The sequence below is a fragment of the Falco naumanni genome, chromosome 1 (assembly GCF_017639655.2).
Source record: "Falco naumanni isolate bFalNau1 chromosome 1, bFalNau1.pat, whole genome shotgun sequence".
NCBI classification, from domain to species: domain Eukaryota; kingdom Metazoa; phylum Chordata; class Aves; order Falconiformes; family Falconidae; genus Falco; species Falco naumanni.
In genome coordinates this window covers 29,310,761-29,328,676 of record NC_054054.1, presented here as the reverse complement: position 1 = coordinate 29,328,676, position 17,916 = coordinate 29,310,761, and the positions used below count along the sequence as shown (strand labels likewise).

Here is a 17,916-nt window from a genome sequence, read left to right as displayed (position 1 = left end):
CATCACATTTCTTGCAAAGTTTGAAGTGGGGAAAAAGGAAAATAAAAAGTTTATTGAAATTTTTTTAGGATTCTCTTCCTTGTTTCTAAATATTAATCCATATTAAAATAAAGTCATTTTTTTATCAATGTGAAGTATGTTTTTAGATATCAGACCAAAATATTCTCACATACTTTTAATGTTATAAAATCCATAAACTCAGAGAAAAAGAAAAAAAGCATAAGGTTTGAATTTTCTAATGTTCATGTGCTATTGCAATCTCAATTTAAAAATGTAAATATCAACAAGGTACAGAGAAATTAAATAAACTGCAGGTATGCCTAGACTTGAATTAGGTTGATTACTTCACACTCCTTTCCTCAATTTGTCACAAACCTTCTTCTTTCTAATCCTTTCCGTTTCTCTATATTTTTGATCAGTTCTGGCCTGATATTTTCACAGTCCATTTTAATACGTATTTTTTCCAGAAATTCTTCTGAAAGAAATGTGAACCAGTACTAACAAAATATAAGTTCAAGTTTCAATTCAATGCAATTTCAATAGATTCATGTACAAAACTAGATCACATAACAGAGTTTATTTGCCTCCCTCAAGTCTACTCTCCAGACATAAAAACAGCACAACCATTACACACACTGGTAATTTTTATTCTCAGTTTATTTGGTTTCTTCTTGTCTATTGTAATAAAACGTGGTATGTGGGAAAACAAAGTGTTCCAGATATTCTTTTGGCTTAAACTAAACTCTTGCTTTATCACACTGGGTACAAAACATTCACTTTGAACACTCTAGGTGGTTTTATTCACAATGGTGCCCTGTCTCATAAAATTAATTTCTCAGACATGTTCTGTAGTAGACTAAGCAAATCCTTGATGGTTTCTGGAGGCTTTACAATAGCCTAGGAAATGTCACACTCTGCTGTGGTATGTTACACTTGTAATAGTAGTGTCAGTAGTAATAGAACTATAGCTGTAGTCATTATAATCAAACTAAAAATAATGACACTGGAAATATATTTTCTTTCTCCCCAAGGATAGTTTCAGAGGGTTGTTCTACAAAGGGCTCTATGGACATATCTGAAATGACTGGTGAGATTCCTCCTATAAAATATTGTGACTATCACAGCACAGAGCTGAAGAAGCTATATATAAAGTGTGCTTATCAAGGACTTTTGGAATAGGTTCCCTTAACATATCTATAGTTTCTACAACAGGAGAAAAATTCAAACATAACATTATTTAAGGAAGCAGTCAAGAAAGGCGAAGTGCTGTAAGACAGAGCCTAGCAAAGCATGATTTTAATCAATGCTCACACAGGCTGGAAATTAAAACATCAAAAAATCAAACTTCTCAAAACAGAGATTAAGTCCATTCTAGCATGTGGGTCAAATCAAGTAATTATCTGACATTTTAATTGTAACATTTGAAGCAGCCTCAGTACAGAACACTCATCTAGATAGTTTTGTGTGTTTTATTCCAAGCTTCATTTATGTAGTGCACAATCTTTAGTTTTCTCCCTCAAAAGATGGGATCAAACACATAAAGACAGGTAAATGATTTTGTGAAAGGCTATGAGATGATGTTCACAAAGAGTCTTGGGCATGAAGATGATAGCTCTCATAATGATAAATTCTCTGCCCAGCTCTGCAAATTCTCAAAGCCAGTTATAGACACTTAGGTTTCCAACTGTTGCAGAAATCTTACTTCCCCCCCCCAACAAGAATGATGAAGGACACTTTCTTCTTCAGCCTTGCCTATTTGTGATTAACTGCTTTTTTAGACGTGCACTGATATTATTTCAGACCAAAAAGAAACTCAAAGTTCATACTGCTGAGTAAAGGGTTATTGATTTAGCATAGTAAAGATAGTTTCTATCCTTTTTCATTGATGTCTTAGAAGCAAAGAGGTATGTGTTTTGCAGGAGCTATCTGGCATGGCATGACAGCATTTTTATTTAAACCAATGAATCTTAGTTGGCTTTAAATGAAATATAGAATTAGAGCTGCCCAACTCTGACAAAACAACTTCAAAAAATGACACCACTGTCAATGCTTAAATAACTTTACAACCAAAACTCTTATGCTTATAAACTCTTAGGTATGCAGGCAGTTCTGCAGCATTGTTGCTGATTTTTAAATGTGACTCTAATTCCTACCACACTGAAAACTCTGAAACGCCCCTTTTCATCTGGCTCGCAGACCTAGCTGAGGACTCAGTGGGGAAAGAAAATAAGGTCATAAAACAACACCATTTACTTGTGAAGAGAAAAACAGACAATAATGCCTTTGACTTCCACCTCCTGAAGTGCTAAAAAGGGAAAGATCAAAAACAAAATAGAAGAATTAGAAAGAATAAAATTGAAAAAATAACAAAAAGAAAAAAATATTATATACAAATTTAAGGCAAATTACCTATATGCCTAGTTTTTAAACAGAATATTTCTTCCCTCACTGAAACACACAGTTTGTTTGCCCTGGGAGAAAACTGTCTAATAAAGTAGTAGATAGCAATAAAGCTATCATATCCCAGCATTTTTAAGAGTCCAGGGCCTAGAAATACAGTGATGACCTAGGAATCTTCCCGGCCATTTTGGAGTTTATATATGGTACAGAAAACAAAATAAACAATAATGCTAAAACTCATTGGCAAAAGTACAATAAATTTCTCAAACTAAAGTTTTTCCCAACTATGTCATATGCAGTCTTGAACATTATCATTATACATTTAGGTCTCCATTTCCAAGCCAAGTTTAATATAATATAAAAGTATTGATCTATTATGAATTATTATGGTAACATGTATTTTCCCCTAGCATTTCCAAGAATATTAAGAACAATTTATAAAAATACCTGAGACCTGGAAGACTGAAATCAGTTTGTTATGTTGTTATGTTTTTCAGTTTTCTTTGCATCATACTTTACATATAGATGACTTTCATTAAACAAGTAAGTTCTTGAAGAAGTCCGTTTCCTCCATGGGTAACTGGTAGCAGTTCGATGTATGTTATCTGCTGGTAGAGAAAAGTAAGGAGATGCAAATGCTTTTCTCTGGGTTAATATATCATACCAGTAACCTATTAAAGAAGTTTGATCGTTATGTGACATGGTAACTATGCTTTTTTTGTAGCTAGAAGTGCTTAGTTGTGCATCTCTGTCATCACTCTCAGCATGTCATCCAAGCTAACGATGCAGCAAAGTGCTTTTGGTTTTTTTGATGCTACAGTGTGAAATTGCTTTTTAAAGTAAAAAGCAACTGAATATTTTAAGTGACACAGCCTATGCACCCTTGAAGACATGCAGGTTACCTCAAAATGGATTTACATAACATTTCTGTGTGATTAATACTGTGAAGCAATAAATTCCTCAAGTATATTTATTTGGCAGATTCATGAAGTTTTTAATGGATCTAGATTCAGTATTTCCATGAAGCAGTGACATTGGCTTTTATGTGAAAGACATGTTGCTAAGCTGTGCACTTTATACCAAGGGGCAGCCAGCACTGGAGTCACCAGCACTTATGTCAACAGCTACTGTGGATTAGAGAGCAACAGCACATGCATTCATGGAAGACTAAAATTAACAACCTAATCATATTCACATATGAAGGCAGACAATTCAACTGCTACTTATATAAGGCTATATTCTGCCAGCTGACCATGAATAAGGAAGATCAGCATGAATTTAACTGTTAAACTATTGCTTATTTTAACAATAGTTTCTAACTGGAAACTATTACTTAGAATGAGAAATTAATAACAGTAAATCTTAAAGCTGTAGCCCCCTAAGCTAAACTAGAGTTAGTTATAAAATTGCTGAGAATCTGACCCTCCCAATATAAAATACATTTTAGACAAAACCTGTAGAAGTAGGAATTTGAGTGTATGTATTGCATGTGTGGATCATATAAAAAATAAGTAAATAATAATAAAAAAGTCTGGTGTATGTTTACCAAAAACTGATCATGTTAAAAAGGAAGGTGACCATCAGACCCCACTGATGGTGTTAAAAAGGAAAATTACAATCAAGATTAAACAATAAACAGTGAATACTGAAGAGACTGTTGCAACAAATTAGAAGTAAAGCTGAAAGGTAATATAAAAGAACATGAAAATCATTAATGTTGGAGTAGACACCATGTAGAGGAAAGAGCAGTAGTGGGAAGCTGGTTTGGTACTGCCAAACTTCTACCAAGGCTGGAGAGGGTAGTCTCTCCATCAGATCCTGTGAGCAGCCTGCACTTGTTCCTGGAGTGGCAGTACTGGGTGCGGTGTGTGGGGACTCACAGCCTGGGGGTGGTGGTGGGTGATGTGACCCTGTCACTGGCATTCACATTACCAAGTTGTAGGGAACAGCACGGGTGCATATAAAGCTGGAACAGCCCCACCTCCAACACAGATGTGTGGTAGTCGGGGACCCTCCAGAGCCAGGAGAGAGATATCCACTTGTAGCCCACGTATATTGTGAGAGTGTGTGTGTGGCCCCATAACTGTGAATGGATATTTGTATAGGTTTAGAATTTGCTGGGATTGTTTATAGAAGGCTGTTTAAATATCTGTAGGTGTTTATGAACATTTTGTAGGTGGCTAGTATTGTGGTATACCTGTTTTACTACTGATACTGATCCTTCTCATGTGTTTCATTGATTGCTGGTTAATTATAGATTGTTAATAATGTATAAAATGCTTTGATTTTTATTTGATTTAACTACCTAAACTGAGCAGTTTTTCTTTGGGACACAAATGAATAGGAAAGATACGGCAAAAATAAGTGTCACCCCTCATAGGTGAAAGGAAATGAATGCAATTACCACTGTAGTGCAAAGAACTGATAGAGACAAGTCATGCCCCCTGGTACTCCCTTTTATTTTAAGCAGAATCAACTCTAATAGCAGAAACTGGAAAAGAAGTTAAGGGCAAAAATCTTGAAAAGTACTGAGATCCCATTTGAAGTTATCAAGATTTAACAGGACCCTGTAAGAAAAATGCACTTAGATTCATATAGCCCATATAATTGTTTTACTTATGCTCAATATATTCTTTTGTGTAAGAACTGCAGCCCAGCAACATCTTAAAATACATGCATTTTCAGGATTTCACTTTTGAATGTGTTAACTTCACATCTGCTCTCAAGTTTAAAGACTACTGTAAAAACTTTGTGAACTTTCACAGTTGTTCCTAGATATTTGAAAATATTTCATCAAATGAGTGGCTGATAACTAAGGGACTTGACAACCCAAAGACTGTACAAAGGTTTTCTGCAGATCTTTAAATATGAGGTTTTGAATGTCCACAACCCAAGATTATAAGTAGATTTTCTGGATATTAGCATTCACTTAAATACCTACATAATCTCAATTTTTTAACAAGATCTTGATAACTAGAAATTTCTGGTGCTAGAATAGCAACATTTTCTGATAGGATGTTGCACCTACTAAAACAGTAACAAGTTAATAATTAATCTTTATCTTTCACTTTTGCCAGAGATTTTAGTTTTTATTGTTTTCCTACTTCTGACGTTTATGATGTTACTCTGTGAAAGAACTACTAATGTCCATGAAGCTGCAGAGGTAACAGCAAGCTCTTGTTCAGTTACTATCATGAATTCCTATGTATCACCTATATGATGTAGCATGAGGCAGTTTCTCTATGTAAAATTTTGTATTTTTTTTACCTTAGGGGTCTTGAAAGCCCTCCTGCTGGGGGCTTGTGTGCCAGGGCTGGGGTCCCAGCTCAGCATCAGCATGGCCATGGGCAGCTCTGTCCTGCTGATTGCTGAGGCGAAAGAATCTCAGGTGCCCAAAGGAGCTGTGGCCAGGACTGACCCTGTACAGATAGGGCCAGTCCTACACACTGGCTGAGGCTGTGGGATCAGCCCTAGCTGGTAAGTTCTTGCCCTGCCACCCTCAGGAGCATCCCCAATGGCTCCTGGTATCCTCGCCCCCAGGGAGCCTCTAGCTCCAGCTGTGCACTGACTACTATTTACTATATCTTTTCCCATAAGTCCTCCTTTAAGTGGTGTTCTCAAGAAATATGTGGCAGAAATACATCATTCCACAGCTTCTGCTCACATTAACATTCATTTTGTAACATGGATCTGACCTTGTGAAATGCCCTTCAAAAGGTTAATATGAATCTCCAAAGCCTCTTTGGGTTTAAGTCCAAAACCTGGGATTATCCCTGTTTAAATCAAGGCTATGGATTAATGAACATAATTTAAAGTTATTTGTTTAATTGCAACATTCTGGCATCTGTTCTGTTTTAATTTAAGTTTATGATTTTATAAAAACTCAACTTGTTTTCAGTTGGCATATTTAAACTTAAAGTAAAAATATGCTTTTTGCATCATGACTACATCATTGAAAACTACCTATGCAAAAGAAGAATAAATAAAGTAGTATGGTATATTTAGGTTTTCTTTTCTTTCACTTTTTTGTTGTTGTTGTTTTGTTTCTGTTTGAACAGCTTGCATGATCTTTCCAGCATTGTGTTCATTCATTTGGTATGCTGATCTTTTTAATACAACAAAACTACCATTTTCATATTTCTGGTCACTCAGGAAGAGTTTCATTGCAAATGAAATTTACTGTACTGAACAAATTAGATACTTTCTTGGAATTTTGAATTCCCATTCTGAAATGTGTGAGGGGATAGGATGTGGAAGTGGGACAAATTTTATCCTCACTGACATTGTAAAAGATATGCAAAAAATAAATCAAAGGGCAAAGAGGAAACAATGGATCAAAAAATTAATACATTTTACATAATTAACTGAAAACCAAATCAGATTATTAAAGAAAAAGTGGGGGGAATTATAAAACCATGATAGATTTGATTTTTATCTGCCATTTACTCATAAAACTCTAAAATAGTAATAATAAATAATAACACAACTAGGAGTACATGTTTCTGTTAAGTATTTCCAGAGGAATGGTCTCCAGATGAAGAGAAACTAAGTAGATTAGAGCTCTTTACCTTGTGAAAAGGATAAAGACCATATATAGCAGAAGTGCATGCAACTGTGAACAGAAAAGGAGGTAAATAAAAACTATTTATCAAGAGCTAATTAAAGAACATGTCTGTTCTGTAAAATCAGTAGACATTAGGTTAGAATTTTTTTTTAAAAAAAAAGAAAATAAATATTCTGAACTGGGAATTGTTTGGTATAGATAATTTTTAACAATCTTGGAGAATAAGTAATTTAGGAACTGTGAAACACAATAGTCTGATGAACCCTTCAGCTCAGGAAATCTCTAGGCCACTGGCTACTGTATTCTGGGATGTTATATTTGGGAAAAGTATAATCCTATTCATGCTCTTTTTATTATTATTATTATTATTATTCTCTTCCTCTAATTTTTTCTTATTATTCTCTTCCTCTAAGATTTTCTTATTGGCTGCTGTCAAGAGACACTGGGTTAAATGGTCTTTTGAGTAGTATCTTTAGAAACATTAAACTGAGGGTGAGTTTGAGTCTGCAACCTTGGTGTGATTTTTTTCCCTGATTCTAGAGCCCATGCTGAACTTTTGTTAACAATTTAAAATATTACCTAAACAAAGTTAGGTGGCTTAATAATTTGACTAGCAATCAGTACTTTTCAGCTCAGATAATATGCAGATACTCAATGAGAAAGGAAATGGTAAAGATCATCCTCCAGAATTCAGTGACAAATAACCAGGATATGCTCAAATCCTTCACACAGAAGGAATGCACAGTGGAGCTACTTCCTCATGGGGAAATAATAGCCTGTGGCATATTGGTTAGAAAGCAGACAGAATCTTGCCAGGATTCCATTTGTAAGAAAAAACTAAATGTGGCAAACTTTACAAGAACTCAGAGGGCTGATAATGTTTGGTATTTACCCCAAGCCTACAGAAAGGCCACCAAGTCTCAAAAAGGGACTGGATTTAAGTTGTAGCTTTCTATTTATGATTTTCTATTCAATAACTGAAGCAATACTCTTATATTCATACAGGTTTTTTGGTGTTCTGCATACACAAGGGGGAGATACATTTAGGTAGTTAGCTGCCTAAAAATTACAGATTGTGAAGACTGTGGCTGTAAAACACATTTTTCAATCTAACCATAACAATTTTTAACATAGACACATAAGAGTATGTGAATACATTTTTTTCATCATCCACAAAACTGTTATTTGATGGTCAAGGAATTGGTATTGCAATAAACACATAAAAATAGTACAGGAATCTAGGCAAAGAAAGAATAATATAAACAAAGAAGCTCTTTGAAGACAAACAATTTTGACCCACAATTCAGTTTGATAAAGTGTCTGAAATTTTTATAGGCATAATGTGATATTTAAAACAGTTTCAATATAAATATTTCTTACACAATACAGTTCTTTCTGGTTTAATGAAATAAAAGGCATGTGTAACAAGAAAACTTTTAAAAAAATATGTTAATCTATAAATGAAGACAATAAAATTTGAAATGCATAGTTTTTAAAAGTTATATCAAATATTAACGTTAAATGAGGTTAATTGTGGTTAAAATACAACTTTCTCTGAACTGCATATTTATTTTTTGAAAAGTAAGGTTATTCTGAACTTTTTGTCTGTTACATCAGCAGTTTATACTTCAATGTGCAAGAAATAATCTTTATTTTCCACATTTAGAAAGAAGACAGCAACTTTTTTTTCTATTTTTTAATTTTTGGGGGGGAAATCACAGAAACTATGGTCACAGAATTTCGATTAGGATGCTGAAAAAACATTATCATGTATACATTGTTGAAAGTATTAAGTCAATAAACCATAGTTACAGTTAGGTGTGATACAGAATACATTGTCCAGAGAGGCTGTGAAGTCTCCCACCCTGGAGATACTCAAAAGCCATCTGTACATAATCCTGGGCAACCACCTCTAGGTAGCTCTGCATGAGCAGGGAGGTTGCACATGACCTCCAGAGGTCCTTTCCAACCTCAACCATTCTGTGATTCTGTGAAAATACAACCTCACTCAGCTCAAACATTAACAGAATTTACCTAATCCTTGAGAAGGTAAATTCAGCTGAAGAAGATCTGTGCCTAAAATAGGCAATTTCTGGCTTACCTTGAAGCACATCTTAAATATTTTGCCTAAACATGTCTTATATTTAATATGTTCAGTTCTGGTTCTTTGCTATGTTGGAACTTAAGTATTTTAGGCAAGCTGTGTTACCACAAAGACTACACTATGAGCACTGGACTTCAGAATAAAATTTCTTAGATTACGTAAGTGTGATATCAAGCCATATATGTTCTGAATGTTCTCCCAGTTGTACTCAGGTGCAATGGGTGAAATACCCATTCCATCTTAAGCATGTGTTCCTCTCATTTTTCTTTAAAGAACGTTAGGATAAATTTAATGATAAGCATGTACTTAAACACTTCACTTAATAAAAATAAATAAACAAATACATAAAAAAAATCTATTATGAAAGGTCATGGGTCAAATTTCAGCAATCCACCAGTATGGTGTGCACAACATGTTGCCTGTTAACTAGCGGAATGCAACAAGAAAAATGGTTTTAGTCTGATTACCTTACAAGTGCCTTCAGTTTCACAGCCTCTACGAGCAAAAAGTCAAGACAATTCAGAGATGAGTTCAAGCATTCAGCCCAGAACTATTGGAAGGACATCTGACCTGACTTGTTACCACAATCTTTAGGCACAATAGAAAGATGGTGAGTGAATAAATGAAAAACCTTAGTTTGAAACACTTTTAAAACCTTTAGTTAGTTTATGGTGAATTCTATATCCTTTTCTTTATGTAGTTGAACAGCCTCAGAGAGTTAGGGAAAAAACAACTTTTGTATCCAAATCTAGTAGCACTGAAACTGTGCTACAGGATACTGTTAAATTAATGGCTAATAGCCTGGAAAACTCCAAAACTTGTATTGGTTCCATATTTAATTGGTATTTTTATCATTTTTACTATGGATTTGCTGTTAGCTTTATTCTAGGAGGTCACAGGTCAATGAAATGTCATTGTAACAAAGGAAGATTAAGTATATTTTGTAATCCAGTTTTCATTGTACTAACAGTTATTCAGTACATATAGCATGTACACCATGGTCTCCACAGAAACTTCCATTACCTAGTATATTTGTCATTGCTTCGTTTCCAGAATACAGCATTCATTATGTGCCCAACAGCACAACAATAATTCAGGATCTGACAGTACTTCCATTATAAAACTCTATTACAAGAGGATTTTTAATACTTCCATAAAATTTCAATCTCGCTGAAATTTACCACAGAGTGTTTCAGCCTGAGAATGAATATGCATTTGCTAGTTTGTCAAAATTTCAGTAATTAAAAATAAATAATTCAGAAATTTAAAAAAGTATCCTAACCCCTTTTTGGGTAACTATTTTTTTTCATTAATAATGAAAAATTTCCATTTGAATAAACTAATTTTGTAAGAAATTATGAAGGTTGAGTAAGAGCAGTTTGTAACAAACACGTTTAATGACAGTATTGAATTAATTAGTTTTGATACAGAAAAGATACTGCTTTCTAATTCAGCAGGCAAATTGTTGTAAATTTCTTTTCACTAAGCAATTGGCATAATATCAGCATGTGCTAATTTTTATTAATTCATGTTTTTCAGTGAAAACATGTTACATATTTAATTTATATTTTATTGGTTGTGTAGTCAGCAATTATTTTGAGGATGAAATAGGGTCAACCACTTTGTCAGCCAGACAGATAAAGTAAACAAAACAGTCAATCAATAATAAAAACCTACTTAAAATGGCGTATCATCCTACTTCCCTTTTGCTTTTTTAATGTAGAACTTGAAGGACACTAGCAATCAGCAATTTCAGGTTTTTTAAAGGACAGCAAGAATTAATTGAATGGTTTAAGTGTTCAGCATGATTTGGGATTATGAGACCAAAAGGTGATAAAAGGACCTTTATATTTCAAAAGGACAAAGCTGAACTAGAACGATGGTGCATTTATATCACCATCAGGAATGCATCCCATTATTTCTATAGTTTGTGAAATCAGTTTCCTCTGAATCTCTCAGGGATAATTCACCTAAATTAGCATTAGCTTTAGAAGGGAGCTGTGATCTGAATGCTGCTCTTTTAGTTTAGTTGAAGAGAAAAAACTAAATTTAATTTATTTGGTGACCTTTGTCAATTTCAGACTTGAATGACTTTCTCTCATTTCAGTCCTTCCTAGACTCTGGGCAAGAACATTTACAGGTGTAAATGGTGATTGCCTTATTCACAGCAATAGACATAGAGCCCTGGGGCTCTTTTGTGCTTCTTTTGCAGTGTAAGCATAGGATAAAATGTTCAAAAGAATGGTGTTGAAAAATCCAAGTTAGCTAATGATTAGACTAGATACAATTACACTAAACCTCTATTTTTGAAAAAAAAAAAGGACTAAATTTGGGAGGAGTTAAAGGTGGGAAATCTAAAATAAATTTGTGCTGTGTTAAACAGTTTTTATTTTAGAGGAGCAGGACAGAACATATTTCAACGAGAGTCACAGATACATAAATTCCAAATTGTGATTCCCCCAAATTTCCAATTTTCTTCGGAGATCTTTTACATTTAACTTGGAAGCTTCTGTATTAGACAAGGATATTCACATGCAAAAAGGCTAGTCATGGAAGATTCTGCTCATGAACAGAAGTATTAAAACACCTCAGTAACATAACATTTTACTCATGCCATAGTGTCACGGTTTAACCCTGGCTGGTAACTAAGTGCCATGCAGCTGCTCGCTCACTCCCCCTCACCCAGAGGGATGGGGAGGAGAGTTGGAAAGGAATGTAAAACTCGAGGGTTGAGACAAGAACAATTTAATAATTGAAACAGAATTAAAATGAAAGAAAAATAATAACAACAATGACAAAAACAGTTATAATGAAAAGGGATAGGAAAAGAATAACATCCAGGGGGAAAGGAAGAAAGGAACACATGGTGCACAATGCAGCTACTCACCACCTGCTGACCAATGCCCAGCCAGTCCCTGAGAAACAACCTGCCCACCCTGACCAGCCCCCAGGTATATATACCAGGCATGCTGTCCCATGGCATGGAATATCCCTTTGGCTAGTTTGGGTCAGCTGACCTGGCTGTGTCCCTTCCCAGTTCCTTGTGCCTCTCTAGCCTTCTTGCTGGCAAGGTCTGAGAAACTGAAAAGCCTCACATCAGAGCCAAAACACAACATGTGCTAGCTCCTAAGAAGATAATTAAGTCTATCCCAGCTGAAACCAGGACAAATAGTCATTGGATTCTTGAAATAAGTATTAATCTATCTGTATTTTCTAAAACATTTGATGTGATGCATGTTCAAGCAAGCTTAATGAGTTGGACCTATGAAAAAATGCAATGGTAGCTATCAAGTTATTTTAAAATTACTCTGGGAGAGGAGATAATGATATTTCCAGTTCTGAAAACCTGTGTGCAATTAATTCATTCCTGGTTTAAAGTAAGATGCAGTAATAGTCTTTGAATTAGAATATTGTCCTCACATCTCAGACTAAAGGTCCAATGAATACGCCTGAAGTTGAGCTTTGGTCTCAAGCTTGTTTGTCTCAACTAATTAACCATGAATTCTTCTTATGACAAGTGTTTACAGTTGTCAGGTGGTGGATATAATCTTCCCAGAAAGAAACAGGACATATGCATCTAGTCATCTTAGACTCTTTAACTTCTGATGACAATGAGTAAAGAGCAACACCTTTTCCTGGCAGCCAGGTTAAAACAAGGGCAGTTAAAGTTAAAACTTTAGTACTAGGCTTTGATAAGGCTTTGATAAAGGCTTTACTCAGATCTGTGAACGACATTAAAAGATAAACTTTTCAAGGCTCAGGATTACGGCACAAAATTCCCCTTTTGGACTGGATTGGAGCAATTAGGGAAAAAGTTAAGCAGAGACAAATTGAACTATAATAAGTGTGGATCACATACGGAGGTGTTCTAGGCTTGCAGAGCTCTAAATGTGTAAGTAGCAAGTGACTCGGAAACCCAAGAATGTATTGTGAGCTTACTTAAATTTCCTACATGTAGTGTTTGTTAAGCAACTATACATAGATATATGTAATGAGCTGCTAATAAAGGAAATGGAATCAAACACAGAGTGTAAGGATATTTATTTTGACTATCTGCAATGAGGTGCCACAACTATGATTAAACACCATATTTTTGTCGTGTATGAAGTACAGTAACATAGGGATAATTGAAGTCTTAACTTATTTTTTGTGATTCTAAGTGGATCTAAGCTCTGGTATTCTGATAAAGAAATTAGTATGAACATCATGAAACAGAAAACCCACAGATTACATGTTAGTAAGGACAAGGAATAAAAGCAATTCCAGTTAATTTACTTATAAACAGAAAAATTTGTATGTTTTAGTCTCTTACAGAATACTAAAAGATTCTCAACTCTTAAATCTTGCTTTTTCTTTAATCACAGATTCTCTAATTAAAGTTTTATTAAATAGTTCAAATCAAACAGTAAGTCATGAAAAGTATGAAACAGCCAACTGGAGACTTTGCTCAGTAATCAATTAAAGCTTGTAATTATCAAAAAGTAGGCAATGAACTTAGTTTCTATTACCTCAGTTATTGTTTCACAAAACTAGTTTTCTTTGATTTTTCCTTTTATATGTTTTTTTAACCAAAACATTTTTAAGTAACAAGATATTTTGCATATAAGATTCCAGTTACCACTTGATTACCAAAGTTGTGTGGTTTCTAGGTTACATCGTTTCTTTCTTATATCTGAACTCTATCTGTAAATGGTTTTTTCTCCATTTCCCCACAACCCTGAAGCAGAACAAGGTCTTAAAATAAAAAGATTAGTCAGGATGAGTTTGCTACAGTGCTCTGGGTGATGCTCTGTTTGTGTTGAGAAAGGAATGTACTCTGAATAATTAGAAAAGATAAGGTGGGCACCTGAAGGAGATCAGGAGACCATCAAGTCAGGAAATTGTTGAACAAAGAAAATTGAAAGGTCTACTCCACCTAGATCCCACCTATTGTGAATGGAATGATTAGGTGTCAAAATCAAATGAGTATGTATGTAAAGATGTTGTGTAACCTCTCACGAAAACTTTATAAAATACCTAACTTTTCACTGAAACTTTGGAGCTAGTTTGTCCGGTGTGAATCGGCTAGCTCCCCAACGTTGTACAAAATAAAGACCTTTGCTGCTTAAAGACAAAATTCATCTGTGAGCAGTTACTCTGTGCTGTTTGGGCATCAATTTGGTGAGCCAGGCAGGAGAACTTTCTGATGGTGCTGGAATCCAGGGGCCTGGGGACCCTTGGGGCCCCCGACTGCATCTTCTGTTGGTGAGACTTGCCTACACCTCGGCTTCTCACACAGGTGGACAAGGACTTCTGCTCAACATAAAAGGTATTTATATTTATTCTTTGTATTGAATATTTGATTGTCTTAAGATTTGGGAAGCTGAAAATTTCCTTTAGGGTGTCATAAGATTTGGGGAATTCCTAGAACGTAACAACTGAAATAGCGCTCTGTCTTGTTTGTTTTATGTGTTGTCTTGTTACATGTTCAAAAGTAGAGTTATGAATCGTGTGTAAAAAAAAAATAATAATTAAAAAAAAATTGTGGTAATTCTGGGCAAATAGCTGAAAACTTAACATGCTGCTTAGGGCCAGAAAAAAAAAAATAATTTGGGCTTTGGCAATTGTTCATTGAAATGCATAGTTTGTGTGATAACGCAAACTGTCAGCATTACTGGAGTTGTGTGGAAGTGCACGGTACGGTGTAACACGGTGCTTGTGACTGAGGGCTGCCTGCAGTGCAGTGTGTGTGAGAGCCGCAGTGTCACTGCAAAGTGATTGGGGAGCTCCGGTCTGCGTGTCCGTGTTCCCCGCGTGGGGCTGGCCAGAGATGGACAAAGCGATTGAAAAATCAACGTATGAAGCAGTGGAATGCATAATTAGAAATTAGAGCGGGAGACTGTTGACAAAACATTAGAACTAACATCATTTGGAAAAAGCACGAACTAGCCTCTGCCCTTAGTGTCGTAGGTGCTGTCTGTATACTCGAGCGAAGGGTGGCAAGTGGCTAAGATATATTATCTCCTCGAAAAAAAAAAAAAAAATTGGCATCACCCCACCACCGTGATTGGCTTTATCTGCAGTATCTATAAATAATCCTCTTGCCTGAGTATGTCAATGCCCTTGTTTAAGCCATATATGATATATATGATACCCTTAATTGCTATAGTCCAAAAATCTTTGGAAAATTGTGTGTGTCTATGTTTATTTGACAAGATTATAATGCTGTAGATTAATTACTTAAGAGTTTTCAATCTTTGCTATATTAAGGAAAGGATCCAGTGAAGAAAAATTATGATTATGGCATCTGAACTTCAAAAATCTTTTTCAAAGTATTAGCTTATAGCAAACCAACCTCCCAAGTTTTCTTCAAAAGATTCAAAGTGAACTTAAATCAGATTTAATTATTTTGCTTTTCAGAAAAGAGTGTTCTCAAAACTACATCAAGATTCCAAACAGGAAGTGTACAAACATGACACAGAGATAGTAAATGCAATCCAAGGCGGGGGCGGGGGGTGGGGTGGAGGGGTTGGGCAAGGGGCAAAATTTGATGCTTCAGTGCCTTCACAAAATGTATTCGGCATACAGATGTGTGTGAAACTTCACAGTTCTGTTTCACAGATGTTGGTGTAAATATTTTTAAAGGGTTTGATCCATGTGGGTCAGCACCTTCTATCCTACCCTTTCTTCAAGGCTCAATTTGAGTTTCTGGTTCAGAGAAAAGTAAAAATGCAAAATGAAAATCAGTCAAAATCACTGATTTTCATCTGGTTGAATGGTAAAACTGTGAAGTTTGCATGATTTCTCCTGCAACTACACATCATCTCACTTTATCTCAAAACTGGAAGTAACTATACATGAAATATCAATGAAATTAAATAAATCTCTGAAGTAAATAAACCCAAATTACATTTCATACTGCAAACTCTGACCTAAGATTCCATTTCTAAATGTTTGCATTTCTGTGTGTTTGCAGTGGCACCTTAAAGGCCCCAACCACATATCCTTCAAAAATAACCCTTTAAGGATAACACAGATGTAGCGAGCACATGATAAACATTAAGCAAGGAGGGTTTTAAACCAAATATCTACGAAGAAAAAAATCAGCATGTATAGAATGAAGTGTTAGTTGTATACCCAATGCCAGGAGAAAGAGGAGATTTTAACATGCCACTGACCTTTAATCAGTGACTGCTTTGAAATATTCTGTCCTGACTAAATAATATTGGAAAAGATGTTTCAGGTTCCTAAATAATTTTCTGCTGAACTCTGAAGCCAAATATAGTTTAGATAGACACTGGGATTTTTCGTTTTGTGTTTGTTTTAGGGAAGTGAACATCTTACTTACCTAATACCCCATCAGTGAACATTTTCCTTAGTCTGACAAATATTAATTTATTACCAGGAAATTTCTTTATAAAATAAATATGTATAAATAATTATAAAATTAATAATTAACACTATATAATTGTAGTAAACTGAAAAACTTCAGAACCTTTAGTTTTTATTTTAGGTATTCATCATGATTATACAATTCCATTTTCAGACAGAAGATTAAAATTACAATTATTTTTTCTAGTAGTCTTTCCCTGTCATTATTATGTTGTGCTAATCTCTGAAGTTCCAGTTAGCTTCAGATGAGAAGTACTCAGCTTAAAGAAGTTATAATTCTTATATCCCAGGTATTTTGTATCCAAGTTGGAATGTTATGGTCTGGATACATGGACTGCTAAATGGGTAAAAAATAGTTTAGAGGAGCTGGCTCAAAGGATAATGGTTAATGGGTCTTATTCTACCTAGAGGTCATAAAAATTGGAGGGGTCTGTCTTTATCAATGACCTGTAGAAGTGTGCACTCTCATCATTTACAGATGAAACCAAACTGGCAGGGGAAAGGACAAGGAGAAAGAGGGCAACCAGTCAATACCCTCTACAGCAGGGCTGCCATGTAGGGGGACCTAGGCTGGCTAGAGGGATACGCTGCCAGAAACCTCATGAAATTCAGTACAGACTGATACTAAATCCTGATCCTGGGTAGGCAGAAATTCCCTTGCAATGTCACAAGCTGGGGCCTGACTGGATGGGCAGCAGTTCTATTGAGGAGGTCCTGCTGATGCTGGGCATGAGCCAGAAGTGTGCTTTGACAGCAAAGGCCAAGAGGCTTCTGGGCTGTACTAACAGGACCACAATCAGAAGGTCAAGCAGAGTGATTATTCTGCTTCCCTCATTGCTCCTTATGCTGCATCTAGAGTCCTGTGCCCAGTTTTGGGGCACTTCAGTCAAGAATGACATCGATAGACTGGATAAACTTATCAGGGGGTTATCAGGAGAGGCTGAGAGGCAGGCTTGTTTAACCTGAAGAAGAGACACCTTTGAGGGGATGTAACAGCAGACCCACAGCACCTGTGGAGGGACCATCAAAAAGGCAGAACCAACCTCCTTCACAGTAATGGCAGAAGGATGTGAAGCATTGTCATAAATTGAAACAAAGAGACAGTCAAACTGGATGCAAGGAAAAACATTTTCCCCAAGAAAACAGGCATGCAATTGAACAGTTTGAAGGGATTGTCCAGTCTCCACACTTCGGGAGTTTTGAGATTCAACTGGATCAAGCCCTGAGCAACCTTGTGTGATCTCAGAACTGGTCCTCAGTGCTGGAGACTGGACAAGATATGTCCTGAGCTCTCCTCCAGCCTCGTCTCCCTTCCAACCTGAATTATTCTACAATCTTATCATCCTATGATTCCACTATTGCTAAAAGTTTTGTAATGAAATATTATTCATGCTGAAGGTAATTTGAGGTCTTCTTTTGATTTCACCAGGGATAAATTCTGGAACGGTTTTATTTTATTCCAATATTTAACTGTTCT

At 35.6% G+C, this 17,916-nt stretch overlaps 1 long non-coding RNA gene across 2 annotated transcripts; it reads right to left on the bottom strand.

The window, feature by feature from the left end:
• Window positions 1-215: 215 nt before the first annotated feature.
• LOC121082687 lies at window positions 216-5,851 on the bottom strand. 2 transcript variants are annotated; one of them, XR_005826090.1, is made up of 3 exons: window positions 5,668-5,851; window positions 2,848-3,008; window positions 216-2,305 (listed from the first exon to the last, which is right to left on the bottom strand). It is a non-coding gene; the product is annotated as an uncharacterized LOC121082687 (long non-coding RNA). The 2 variants fall into 2 exon arrangements; XR_005826091.1 differs by having other exon boundaries at window positions 2,848-3,005.
• Window positions 5,852-17,916: the final 12,065 nt, after the last annotated feature.